The sequence below is a fragment of the Artemia franciscana genome, chromosome 11 (assembly GCF_032884065.1).
Source record: "Artemia franciscana chromosome 11, ASM3288406v1, whole genome shotgun sequence".
Lineage (NCBI taxonomy): Eukaryota > Metazoa > Arthropoda > Branchiopoda > Anostraca > Artemiidae > Artemia > Artemia franciscana.
The window spans coordinates 17,691,644-17,706,596 of NC_088873.1; the positions used below are offsets into that span (position 1 = coordinate 17,691,644).

At 35.8% G+C, this 14,953-nt stretch overlaps 1 protein-coding gene across 1 annotated transcript in view; it reads left to right on the forward strand.

Moving 5' to 3' along the window:
• The window catches only part of LOC136032560 (CD109 antigen-like), a 211,190-nt gene that overhangs the window by 11,463 nt on the left and 184,774 nt on the right, over window positions 1-14,953 (forward strand). The window lies entirely within an intron of this gene.

Genomic DNA, 14,953 nt, shown 5'->3' on the forward strand with positions numbered 1-14,953 from the left:
AGTAGTAAGTAAAAAAGTAAAAAGTTAGCAAATAACTATATTTAAACACTGTACGAGGCCAAATCTACGTGAAAAACGAACTGAGCCGACTGTCTCGTCGTTCCGCCCGAAGGGGTCGGTTTTGGCAGCTTCATGATGACCTCTTCTTTTCGCACGAAGCTCATCTCTTCAGTTGCCGTGAATTTGCTCGATGGAGCTAATCGCTTCCAAAACTGAACTTGGAAACCATCAGATTCACAATCACACACAACTCCAACATAATTCCTGAAGCTCTTCTTGGTCGGCACTTTCACAACCAAGAAATCCCCACTTTTTGGTTCGGTTCCATCAAGAAACTCCTCCTCCTCTGATCCATCCAAATGCAAGCTGTCATCACTTTCATCATCCAGCGCGATATGTTCATCGAAGCTGTCTTCCCCGTTCCCAGGCTGTTTGGAGAGGTTTCTCTTTTCAGGCCGTTTTCTTTGAGCTTTCTTTTCTGATGTTTTTCTTTTCAACTCAAATTCTTCTTCCAGTCTGTTTTTTTCAGGTGTGTTCGTCAGAATTTTGGACTTTGTTCTTTTCCTAGGCGTTTTTCCGTCTCTTGCATAGAAACTCGCCTTAGGGTGAGGACGAACCGATTCTGGAGTCACTGGCATAGTCGCAGAAATCACTGAGCTACTGGTAGTTGGCAGCACGTCGTTATTCAAGCTCTCGTCGCCAGGGCTGGTTGATGGAACTGCAGACTGGCCTGTCATGGGAGACGTCTCTGGTGCTGGTCGGTCTGTCACAAAGGCGCTGAGAAAGTCGTGATCTTGGAAAACGTTCCTACTGAAAGGGTATATTCCTGTTTTTTGGAACCCGCTTAGTACGTTTTCCATGACGAAAGCTCTTGGAAAAGCGATTCCAACGAATATTCCGATTTCATAAATGGTAATCCTCCTGTTTGGGTTCGAAATCATCCACGAGTTAGCTGCTTCATTGTAGTATCGCTTGAATGGCCCATAAACAGCAACATCAAGAGGCTGCAGCTTGTGACTGCAATGTGGCGGAAGCGTTAAGACGTCAATGCCGTTTTCTCTGCAAAGATTAACCACGCTCAATGAGACGTGCGAATCATGGTTATCCATAATCAGCAGAAGTCGATTTGTGGGCGAGCAACTGGTTTGGGAGATCAGATGGCGTATCATATCCGGGAAGATTTCGGCTGTCATCCATCCAGACGGCTGGCATTTTCCTGTGCTTCCAGGGGGCGTGCCATTGAGAAAACTTTGAAGCCAGTTCACTCGTGGAAAGACAAAGAAAGGGGCTATCGACTGGCCAGCTGCGTTGATATACCCTACAACTGTTACAAGCGTCCCTCGCTCAGCCGAAGTAATGCGTCCAACTTGCTTTGATCCCTTTTCTGCAACCACCTTTGGTGTCTTGTGAACGGTGGTTACTCCAGTCTCGTCAAGATTATATATTCTATTCGGCGGATACTTGTGCTTTATAAGCAGCTCTTCTAAATTATTGAAGAATTCGCTGACATTCGTCCTGTTGAAGCTGGTGGCTCTGGCAAGGCTTGTCGCTTCGGAGGACCTTAGGGAAAGCCCAACACGACTCATAAAGCTATTCATCCAGTCTTTTCCTGCACACTTATTTTCAGTCCAGTTCTTCGGCATATTCTTCCCTTTGGCCTGGGCATATTCATATGCAAGCTGACCTGCTTCCTTTTTCGTAAGTCCATGATGCATGTGCTGTGCCGTGATCATATAGTCCTTCAGAAGTATCTCTTCGTTTGCTGAGAACACACTTTTAAAGTTGAAGGTAGTTGCCAACTCCACTGATTGGGGATCTTCTGCTGCGTCGAGTTTTGCAACTGCTCTTCGCACTGTGCTTCGTGGCAAACCAACCTCTTTCGAAACTTTGCGAAGCGGCGAACCAGATTTAACTCGCATAGCAGCTGCTCTCAGTAAGTCCTGGTCGTGGAGACCGCGGGTGGTTTTCCTAGTATACTTTCCCATTCTGCAAAAGAGAGACAGCTTAATATATTTCTAATTGACATGCGGGAACAATAAATGCAAGACAATATTCACAAAATACGTAAAAAATAATAACTTCGAAAAAGATCCCAGATGATAGGGGGCAAGACGGACCGGTCCGTCTTACCCGCTGTCTCTGTGGTCCATCTTACCCTGAACCTGCTTTTTCGGAATAGTTAAAAATTATAACATAAGATGGCGCTGCAATGAAAAAAATTAATGTCTCACACACTCTCCTAGACCTCCATATCTGTAAGAAAAATTACCACAGTATAAAACAGAACATTAGAAACACCAGAAAAGAAAAACATTTACCTCAAAAGCCGGTTTCGAGAATGTGAAAACGAATAAAAATATTTTTCTCGAAGACAAGATTGGCTTCAACTCTCAGACTTCGCTCCGAAACTTGCCACTAGATGGCCGTTGTTTCTAGCTCTACAAGTGATAAAAAGGAGACGCTCAAGTCGAGCAATGACAAAAGGTCCGTCTTGCCCCCCGGTCCGTCTTACCCGACTCTCCCCTACTTTTAGTTGAAAAAACTAGTTTTTCATTTAATTTCTGATTGTTTCTAAAATATTTCCATAGAGTCTGCCTATTCTCTCTATGGTAAATCCCCCTCAAGAAAAATCCCCCTTGACAAGTTCCTTCCATGTTAGATCTCCCATCGCCAGGCAATTCTATCTCCGCTGAACCACCTCCCCCCCCAAAAAAAAAAAAAATTGCGGACAATTCTGCCTGGAAAATTATTTTCAAGCCTATTTTCGTCTGAAAAAAGACATATTTTTCTTTTAATTTCTAGTCATTTTTCAAATCATACCGGAAATCCTTCCTCCGTAGGAAATTTTCTTTGAAACCCTCCCCTCCCAATGCCTTGATTGAAAGTTTATCCCACATAAAATTCCTCCATGGAGAATCTCTCCCGCAGAAAATCCCTCAAGAAAAAATCCGCCAGGCAATTTCAACTCCCTTGAAAATTTTTCCTGGGCAATTTTTCTGGAATATCGCCACATGTAAAATTGAATTGGCAAAGAGAAAGTAAATCAAATACGAATGATTTTCTATAGGAATTCGGGTAAATTCCCCCGTCCCCAGGTATAGTTTCCCTTTTAAAGTTCTTCCTCAGAAACTTCCCTCACCACGGAGAATTCCTCCCTTGGAATATCCCCCTGCAGAAAATTCTCCCCCCTCCCCAAATTAAGTTCAATCTCCCCTAAATATGTATGTTTACTTCCCAATAACAAGTGCTATATGTAAATGCCAGAAATTTCATAACTTAGGCTACAGCCCTTTTCTCCAGGGACTTTCAGCGTCGTGTCATCTCCACAGGTATGATACTAGATCTTTCAACTATACTTATCAAAATGGATATCTCAAAATTTGATCGGACGACTCTAGGAAAAAAATAAGCTTGGGAGAGAGAGAGGGGGGAATCTAGTTGCCTTCCAACCGTTTGGTCACAAAATTGGGAGCTAGAACTGTAGTATCCGTTCGAACGAGTCCTTTCCCGAACCAATAAGACCATTGGTTCGGTTCGATCACCCTCGCAAAGAAATAAAATCACACACAGACACAAGAAAAAAAAAACAGAACAAATAAACGTGCATCCGTGATCTTCCTTCTGGCAAAAAGTACGAAATTTCACATGTTTTCAGAACGAAGCTAGATAACCTTACAATAATGGTTCTCTGATATTTTGATCTGATCGTGTGATTTTGATTAAGATGTATTAACTTTTTAGGGGCGTTCCTGCCCTTTCTAAAAAAGTTTATACATTATCTCAGGCTCGTAGCTTTTGATGGATAAATGAAACTTGATGAATCTTACATATCTGGAGTCGGCATAAAAAGCCAATTCATTTTATTTATTATAACAATTTCGTTTTTTCAACGTTTCGGCTGCTATTCGGCCCAGTTGCTCTTCACTTACAGTTTGGTACAATAAACTATTTGATTATTAACTAATCAGGCATGGAATCCGCTCTTAGAAAGGATATTTGTGGCAGGCATGGATATCAATTTTATGACAACTTCGTATAGGTATTTCTTAGACCCATACTATAAGACTCCAATGACTTCAGTGGATCAGTTTCTCCGTTTTTCTCAGCCGTGACATAAGCTTGCCTGACATTAACTACTGAAACTTTGTTTGTAACCCTAACAAACAGTAGTGATTCTGTAATGGCGGAGTCACAGGGACTGTCATGGCACGTGCGATAGCTGATACAGATCAAACAGTTCATGGTAACGAACTGTATGTAAGGAGCGACCCGGCTCAATAGTAACCGAGATTTAAAAAAATGGAATTTTTACAACATATATATATATATATATATATATATATATATATATATATATATATATATATATATATATATATATATATATATATATATATATATATATATATATATATATATATATATATATATATATATATATATATATATATACTAGCTGTTGGGGTGGCGCTTCGCGCCATCCCAACACCTAGTTGGTGGGGGCGCTTCGCGCAACCCCCAAGCCCCCCGCGCGCGTAAGTCGTTACGCGCCATATTAGTTACGCGCCATTGTAGTTGTGTCCCTATGTCCCACCTGTGAATATAGATATATATATATATATATATATATATATATATATATATATATATATATATATATATATATATATATATATATATATAACTACGTAAAACTTGCGAATATACAACATTCTTTGCTGTCCCATTGTCTGTGCATATAAATAGATTGTCAGGTTTACCGACTCTTGAACATGCAACATATAATAGTCCATGGGAAAACAATCCGTATTCAGATCTATACCTCATGATTCTAATGATTGCCCTTGAGCTTTGTTGATGGTGATTGCTAATCGACCATTCCCTGAGTCGCCATCGTCATTTATTTATCCCCCTGTGCACCCCGGCATCCCCTTTGTAGTTATGTCCCTGTGTCCCGGTCGTCGTCATTTATACTCCCTGTGTCCCGGTGCTTTGTTGATTGCTAATCGAACATTCCTTTTGTCCCGGTCGCTTTCTCTTTGAGTGTCGTCATTTATTTAGATTGTCAGGTTTACCGACTCTTGAACATACAACATATAATTGTCCATGGGAAAAACAATCCATATTCAGATCTATACCTCATGATTCTAATGATTGCCCTTGAGCTTTGTTGATGGTGATTGCTAATTGAACATTCCCTGTGTCCCGGTCGTCATTTATATTCCCAGTATCCCGGTCGTCATTTGTGTCCCAGTGTTACCCTTTTAGTTTTTTCTTATTGGTTTTGACCTTTTTTTAGGTTTTTTAGTTTTTTTCTTTTTTCTTTTTAGTTTTTTTTGAAGTTTCTATCTTTTTAGTTTTTTTATTTTTATTTATATTTTTTTAATTTTTTTTTCTCCTTTATTTTTCAGTTTTTTTCCTTATTTTAGTTTTTTTTTCTTTTTTAGTTATTTTAGTTTTTACCTTTTTTAGTTTTTTTTAGTTTTTTAGATGAAAATTTTTTTTTAGTTTTTTTCCTTTTTTTCTTTTTAGTTTTTTATTGGTTTTTACCTTTTTTTTAGCTTTTTTAGTTTTTTTCGTTTTTTCTTTTTACTTTTTTTTTAGTTACGCGCCCGCCCCCCAAGCCCCCCCGCGCGCGTAAGTCGTTACGCGCCATATTAGTTACGCGCCATTGTAGTTGTGCCCCTATGTCCCACCTGTGAATATAGATATATATATATATATATATATATATATATATATATATATATATATATATATATATATATATGTTTTTAACTACGTAAAACTTGCGAATATACAACATTCTTTGCTGTCCCATTGTCTGTGCATATAAATAGATTGTCAGGTTTACCGACTCTTCAACATGCAACATATAATGGTCCATGGGAAAACAATCCGTATTCAGATCTATACCTCATGATTCTAATGATTGCCCTTGAGCTTTGTTGATGGTGATTGCTAATCGACCATTCCCTGAGTCGCCATCGTCATTTATATATCCCCCTGTGTACCCCGGCGTCCCCTTTGTAGTTATGTCCCTGTGTCCCGGTCGCCGTCATTTATACTCCCTGTGTCCCGGTGCTTTGTTGATTGCTAATCGAACATTCCTTTTGTCCCGGTCGCTTTCTCTTTGAGGGTCGTCATTTATTTAGTTTGTCAGGTTTACCGACTCTTGAACATGCAACATATAATTGTCCATGGGAAAAACAATCCTCATGATTCTAATGATTGCCCTTGAGCTTTGTTGATGGTGATTGCTAATTGAACATTCCCTGTGTCCCGGTCGTCATTTATATTCCCAGTATCCCGGTCGTCATTTGTGTCCCAGTGTTCCCCTTTTAGTTTTTTTTATTGGTTTTGACCTTTTCTTAGGTTTTTTAGTTTTTTTCTTTTTTCTTTTTAGTTTTTTTTGAAGTTTTTATCTTTTTAGTTTTTTTATTTTTATTTTTATTTTTTTAGTTTTCTTTTTCTCCTTTATTTTTCAGTTTTTTTTTAGTTTTTTTTTTCTTTTTTAGTTCTTTTAGTTTTTACCTTTTTTAGTTTTTTTTAGTTTTTTAGATGAAAATTTTTTTTAGTTTTTTTCCTTTTTTTCTTTTTAGTTTTTTATTGGTTTTTACCTTTTTTTTAGCTTTTTTAGTTCTTTCGTTTTTTCTTTTTACTTTTTTTTTTAGTTTTTATCTTTTTTATTTTTTTTTATTTTTATTCTTAATTTTATTAGTTTTCTTTTTCTCTTCTATTTTTCAGTTTTTTCCTTTTTTTAAGTTTTTTTTTAGTTTTTAGTTTTTTCAGTTTTTTTTCCTTTTTTCTTTTTAGTTTTTTATTGGTTTTTACCTTTTTTTTAGCTTTTTTAGTTTTTTTCGTTTTTCTTTTTACTTTTTTTTTAGTTTTTATCTTTTTTATTTTTTTTATTTTATTCTTAATTTTATTAGTTTTCTTTTTATCTTCTATTTTTTAGTTTTTTTCCTTTTTTTTAAGTTTTTTTTTTAGTTTTTAGTTTTTTTAGTTTTTTAGTTTTTTTAGTTTTTTAGCTTTTTTATTTTTTTTATTTTTTTTTATTAGTTTTTAGTTTTTTTTGTAGTTTTTGCCTTTTTTTAGTTTTTTCAGTTTTTTTTTTAGTTTTTAGTTTTTTATCTTTTTTAGCCTAACCAGGATTTGAACCTGGGACCTTCATTCTCCGTTCTGACACCCTCTCTCACCGAGTGACTACTCCAGCATGTTCATTTTGGTGTTTTAAATGGTATATTATTAACCAAATTAATGTGTTTTACAATATACTAAGCATCGTCAAAGCAAAAATGACGACAACTAATTTCATGACGTCAGCCGACACAGAAACATGACGTCACCTGATCCACAGATCCACAGACAGACAACTTATTTTTATATATATATATAGATAGATATATGTATATATATATATATATATATATATATATATATATATATATATATATATATATATATATATATTTATATATATATATATATATATATATATAAACAAATGAATGGTCTTATTATGCTTTTATTATTTTAAATATATATCTTTGATAAGCTTAGTCTTGTCGATTGAGGGCTACGAGCCTGAGAAAATGTGCCAAATTTTCGAAATAGAAGGAACCACCCCTTAAAACTATTAGAATTTTAATGAAAATCAGACCATGAGATACAGCGTATCTCTGTTTTAGAAGTTTCAAGCTCCAATCTGCAAAAAATGTTGAATTTTTTATTTTTTGCCTAAAGAAAGATCACGGATGTGTTTTTTTTCCAGAGATGATCGTATTGACCCATTGGTCCTAGAATATCGTGAGAGGGCTAATTCGAATGGAAATTAGAAGTTCTAAGGTCCTTTTTGAAGTGACCAAATAGATTGGAGGGCAACCTAGCCCCCTCCCCCGCTTCTTTATCCAAAGTCTTCCGATAAATATTTTGAGATAGTATTTTGCTCAGCGTAGTTGACAGACCCAATAGTTAATCCTTTCGATATAACATGAACCCCTCCCTACAGCCTCAGGGGACATGTCTAAGCAATAAAATTGCCCTTGTTTACACATAGTATTTGTTATTGTCAAGTTGGCATATGTTTTCGGGTTGGGGGCGAACTTTTTACTGGTTTTTTTTCAGACTGTTTTTTTTTTTCAGGAAACGCTTAGAGTAGAGAGATCGGGATGAAACTTGATGGGTAGAATCAGCTAATGCTGTAGATACATGATTGAAGTAACCGGACTGGATCCGCTCACTTTGGGGGAGTTAGGGCGTTTCCATTGCTTTGGCGAGGTCGGTGCTTCTGGATGTGCTAGGACGATGAAAATTGGTAGGCGTGTCAGGGACGATTTGACCATCTGGGGGCCTGAAGGGAGAGGAAAAATTAGAAAAAAATGACGTATTTTTTACTTACGTTTGGTTTATCGGATCATAATGAGTTTTGATATTTAGAAGGACCTTGTGTCTCAGAGCTCTTATATTGAATCTCGACCGGAACTAAGCCTCTGATTTTCCTTTTAAATCAATCTATTGGTTCTTAGAATTTTGCTAGAGCTCATACCATATGATCTCTTGGCTCTTCCGACCTCGTCACAAGTGCCATATGAGCTCTTAGCTCTTGTTTGTTATTCAATTTCAGAAAGGCCCAATCCATGTCTCGTGTTGTTTACTCTCAACTTAGAAAAGATGTTCAGGGATAATTTAATACCGCATTAGAAATACAATTTCTAACGCGGATTTAGGTATGTGGTAATTTTGCCGAGTGTGATCTGAACAAGGCCTATCCCTAGAAGCCTGGTATGTATTTTATTTAGCCAAGCCTTTTGGAAGTTCTCACCAATATTTGAGAGCCCACCCTCCCTAAATGTAGTTTCGGAACGGGCTATGCCTTCTTATGGATACAGCTGTGCATGCTTTGTATCAGCATATATTAGACAATATATTGAATATATTACTCTTCTTCTCCACCATTTGCGAAACAATTTTTCTATGTTGGATCTTTTCTGCTGGATATTCATAGATAGATACCAGAAAAAGCCAAAATGATATCGTTCTCGATATTCTATATCGATATTTGGTATGACGTATTGATGTATCGATATCCACTATCGCACAACACTACTTGTACGTTGTCTATGAGCAAACAGGTACATAAAAATTTGTTTTGGGGCTAATGGGCACAACAATCAAATTTCACATCCCCTCTTATACGTCCCCTCTGAGGTAAAAAAGAGCGCATTTCACATATAAAAAAGTGCAAGTTGACAACCCTGTTCCTTGGATTAACGCTCTTTTGACGAATAGGCCAACTACTGACGTTTAAAGATAATGAAATCTAACACCCAAAGAGAGTGTTATTCATTCTTCCGCATCCCCTCTGAGGTAGCAAAAAGAGTGCATTTAACACGGAAACTTTGCAAGTTGGCAACCCTGAGGCGAGATCCTCTTGGACTGTTTTGTCTAGAAGCGTGGTACTTGTGCAACAATTTCTACTTTCTATCCATTGTATTGCAAGGCTGTAATGAAAAATATATGTGCTAGTAGGAAACAGAAGAATTCTAGGAAGTCAAACAATTTTAAAGGGGTGTACATCCTTAAAGAGGCTTCAGCTCAAGCTTTAAAAGTGCCATAGATTTTAACATAAAAATGTTACTAGGGAAATGGCTATATAGTAAAACTTCCAGCAAGAAAGAATCCCACATACCTAGACAGGCAAATACGCCGAAAGTTGAAGCCCCCCCCCCAATAAATGTGCGCACCAAGATATATTCTGGAACATATTTGCTGTCTGGAACTAGTATAACATTAATACTGGTGATATGCAGGACATTGTATTTCCGCTACTGTAAATTCCTTTTATTTCTGCCTGGTTGGTATAGGCACTGAAACATTATTCAAATATTTAGTGCTACAGATATATTGACGTCTTGTAATAAGTTGGATCCCCAACTAAAAGAAGAGGCTTGCCTGTGGTTAGGTCCTTTTTAACCTCTTCTCCTACTATTTTGATTTGGGTTGTTGCTGTTTTTTTATATTTAATATTTTTTTGAATGTGTCTCTTCTGTACATGTTTTCTTTTTATTTTCTTCTGTTACACCATTTTATTACAATGTTAGTGTGGCGAAAAATAAAATAATTATTGTGAAGAGTATATATATATATATATATATATATATATATATATATATATATATATATATATATATATATATATATATGAATGCATTACAAATTTTAATGGGATAACTAAAAATTCTGTCACAGATCGATTTCATAGAATAATTTATTCTGACTTAAATCAATTATGCTAACAGTTTGCGGAAACATAATAATTGTGTGAGAAACTTAAGTCATAAGCTTAGAATAATGAAAGTTCTTAAGCCGAACTGGCCAAACATGACAATAAACAATCAAGAGAGATAAAACTCTACAAAAAGAAAACTTCAAACGAGACGGCGGCCAGTAGAATTAAAAGACTAAAACAACGCGGATATTTCGCCTGTATAAAACAAGGCGTCTTCAGCACAAGATAGAAAATTAGAAGAAAACTAATCTAAAAACAAATAAAAAACCACCACCAAATACAATAAATACAATTGTCGCTACTTATCCACGTAGGGAAAAGCAGCTATGCGAGTTACTTCAATGAGAATCAAAGAGCAACTGAGGAAATATTCATGAAAATTGAAACTTAGTTAATTATTCTGTTGTGAAATAATCCTCTTGTACGCTAACATTGAAGCAACTCTTTTTGGTCTAGTGGGTAATCTTGTCCCCTAGTGATTGTGTAAAATTTTAATTCCCCCATCGACTATTGGTTCATTTTTTAAAAGAATATCATAAATTTGGTCAATATTCAAATTCCCTGTGTCTCTATTTATTGAAATATTAGCAATTATATGTAATTTCTATAGCCTCCCTCGCCCACTAAGAAAAACCTCTATCATTAGAAATAGCTGTAGCCTCATCAAATTGTATAAAATGTTCAGGATAAAAGAACATGTGTTCAGCTAGAGCCGAAACAAAAGTTTCGGGAGTCTTACTTAGTTGTAGGGTTTTTTCTATTGAGTTGCGATGCTCAATAAATCTTTCAGTAAATTGTTGGTGAGCTCTACCAATATAAAACTTTCCACAGGAACAAGGAATTTTATATACCCCACTAACTAAATCTCCCCGGGTTAAATCCTTCCCAGAATTAAGAAAACTACCTAATGGTCTCACTGATTGGAAACAAGTATCAATGTTATGTTTGCCCAAAATTCTTTTAAGCATCTCCCCCAAAGTAGGTACATAAGGTAAAGAAATGAAACGTTTCGGTAAGTCTAATTCTGTGCACTGTGAAACCCCAATAACCCTATTGTTGTGTTTAATGCTTCTATTTTTATTATTTTATTAATGAATTTAATCGGGTAGCTATTACAAAATTAAACATCCCTCAAATATAACAATTCAGAATCTAAAAACTCCTGGGAACAATTCTGAAAGCTCTATCCACCAGTGCAATCACAACCCCTCGTTTCACTGAGATAGGGTGGCAAGAGTGAAAGTTCAAATACCTATCACTGTGGGTAGGCTTTCTATAAACTGAAAAAGTAAATGGAACTCACTTTTAATCAATAAGATATCCAGAAAAGGTAGTTTATCACTTTCTTCGAACTCCACTGTAAATTTTACATTTTTGTCAAAACTATTTAAATGTTTATGGAAAAGGTCTAAAGACTCTAAACCGTGTTTCCAAATGCAGACCACATCATCCATGAATCTGCCCCAGAAACAAGGAGAGAGCCTTAAACTGTGTATGGCGGAGGTTTCAATAGATTCCATGAAGAGATTTGCCAACAAAGGGGAGAGAGATGCCCCCATAGCCAAACCAAACACCTGTTTATAAAATTCACCTCTAAAACCAAAGCAAAGAGAATGTTCATTTACAAGAATAACCAATTTCATAATGACTTCAGTCTCCAAACTCGCCATGGTCACATCTTGTATCAAATCAAAGTGCTTTTTTAATTTAATCCTTAATATATCCTCGCACTTTTTCACGTTACAATTTGAATACATGGACACTACATCAGAATTACAGAGAATTGAATTCTCCTCCAGTGTGAAATTTTTTAACTTATTAGTAAGATCAGTGGAATTTTGTATATATGATTTTTGTGTTCCTAAGAGTGGACGCAATGCCACCGACAGGTTGTTCCGCACCAAAGATATATGGTCTACCCAAAATTCATAAGACGGGAGTCCCCCTACGTCCCATTGTATCAACAATGAAATTGGTTATTCTTGCAAATGAACATTCTCTTTACTTTGGTTTTAGAGATGAATTTTACAAATAGGTGTTTGGTTTGGCAATGGGGGCATCTCTCTCCCCTTTGTTGGCAAATCTCTTAATGGAATCTATTGAAACCTCCGCCATACACAGTTTTAGGCTCTCTCCTTGTTTCTGGGGCAGATTCATGGATGATGTGGTCTGCATTTGGAAACACTCTGTGAAACGAGGGGTTGTGATTGCACTGGTGGATAGAGCTTTCAGAATTTGTTCCTGGGAGTTGTTAGATTCTGAATTGTTATATTTGAGGGATGTTTTATTTTGTAATAGCTAACCGATTAAATTCATTGAAAAAATAATAAAAAATAGACGCATTAAACACAACAATAGGGTTATTAGGGTTTCACAGTGCACAGAATTAGACTTACCGAAACGTTTCATTTCTTTACCTTATGTACCTACTTCGGGGGAGATGCTTAAAAGAATTTTGGGTAAACATAACATTGATCCTTGTTTCCAATCAGTGAGACCATTAGGTGGTTTTCTTAATTCTGGGAAGGATTTAACCCTGGGAAGGAGATTTAGTTAGTGGGGTATATAAAATTCCTTGTTGCTGTGGAAAGTTTTATATTGGTAGAACTCACCAACAATTTACTGAAAGATTTATTGAGCATTGCAACTCAATAGAAAAAACCCAACAACTAAGAAAGCCTCCCGAAACTTTTGTTTCGGCTCTAGCTGAACACACATTCTTTTATCCTGAACATTTTATACAATTTGATGAGGCTACAGCTATTTCTAATGATAGAGGTTTTTCTCAGTGGGCGAGGGAGGCTATAGAAATTAAAAAGCATATATTTGCTAATATTTCAATAAATAGAGACACAGGGAATTTAAATATTGACCCAATTTATGATATTCTTTTAAAAAATGAACCAATAGTCGATGGGGGAATTAAAATTTTACACAATCACCAGGGGACAAGATTACCCACTAGACCAAAAAGAGTTGCTTCAATGTTAGCTTACAAGAGGATTATTTCACAACAGAATAATTAACTAAGTTTCAATTTTCATAAATTTTTCCTCAGTTGCTCTTTGATTCTCATTGAAGTAACTCGCATAGCTGCTTTTCCCTACGTGGATAAGTAGCGACAATTGTATTTATTATATTTGGTGGTGGTTTTTTATTTGTTTTTAGATTAGTTTTCTTTTAATTTTCTATCTTGTGCTGAAGACGCCTTGTTTTATACAGGCGAAATATCCGCGTTGTTTTAGTCTTTTAATTCTACTGGCCGTCGTCTCGTTTGAAGTTTTCTTTTTGTAGAGTTTTATCTCTCTTGATTGTTTATTAGCTTAGAATAAAGTGGTCAATCGGCTTAATAATTTTTAGGGATTTTTTCTGGGGCCAGGTGGAAATCAAGGCGGGGGGGGGGTTATATTTTAAGAATACGCTAAATTAAAAAAAAATATTAACTGTACCGTACTCTTCATCAATGTTATAAAAATAGATACTGGCCATCCTTCTTTTCTATATTATCTAGTTTTTGAATACTGTGCTTGAAATTCTCTAACAATCTTGGCAAATAATTTTTGTTCGGACGACGGACACACTTCGGGAAAATTGTTAGTCCATAGTCTCAACCAGCACATAAAGTTGGAAAATTTGCTACAACTTTAATATCTAGTGCGTATTATTTGTTTTCATCCAGTTAAAAAACCTTATTAGTGATGGCCTGAATTTTAATAAGATTGAAATAAAATATATAATATCCTCACACTCAATGTATGATTCAGTTCTATGAAGTTCCATTAGTGTTGAGTTGTGGCATTTGAGCTTTTTATTGTTTACCTATCTTTTATTAGACAGCTAAATAATCCCCCATCTAAAAAATCAGCAAAATGTTAAGTTTTACGTTATTTCTCCGTCCCTCAAAATCTTGTAGTCTCAGTAAACGAATAAAGATCCCCAATAGAACTTATGGTTGTAACTTTTACGTGACTATAGTGAACAGGCATTGAAGCTCTAGTTAGATTCTTTTGAGTGTCCTTTTGATTTGCCAAATTTTTTTGCATGGATTTTGACAAAAATCGGGCAAAATAGTGACATCTCATTAAACTGCCCTAGCAGCTGCAGGAATTGCCAAAACACTATCCTAGACTATTGAAGATAATATAGACACAGTCCACTATGAAATAAGGCCGACTATATTAAGTCAAATAAAAAATAACAGACCAAATCAATGATTGAAAGGAGTTTCATCTCCGTTTGGCTGCTTAACAGACTTTCCGAAGGTTTTTGTTCAGCCAACAAATCAAGTTATCCGAAGTTAAGTCTCTTTCTTTGTAGTCCTCTTTTTGAGATCACTTCCAACGAAAATCTCCCAATATCTATAATGATACAAAAATGAACTCTGATAACCATGAGAAAAGACTTTAGTACGACTTTACAAAGTCTTTCAAATAAGTCTCCCTAGTAAGCGTATAAGGAAAGGGTGAAATAGTTTTGATGTTTTCTAAAAATGAAAAGCTTATACGATTAGTGTTGCCATAAACAAGTCTCTTTAGTAATTGTAGGAGGATGGGGTAAAAGAGTTTTTTATTTTTTCCAAAAATGAAAAGTTTATATGATTAGCGTTTTCATAAGTAAGTCTCTTTAGTAAGCGTAGGGGAATGGGGTAAAAGAAAATGGTGT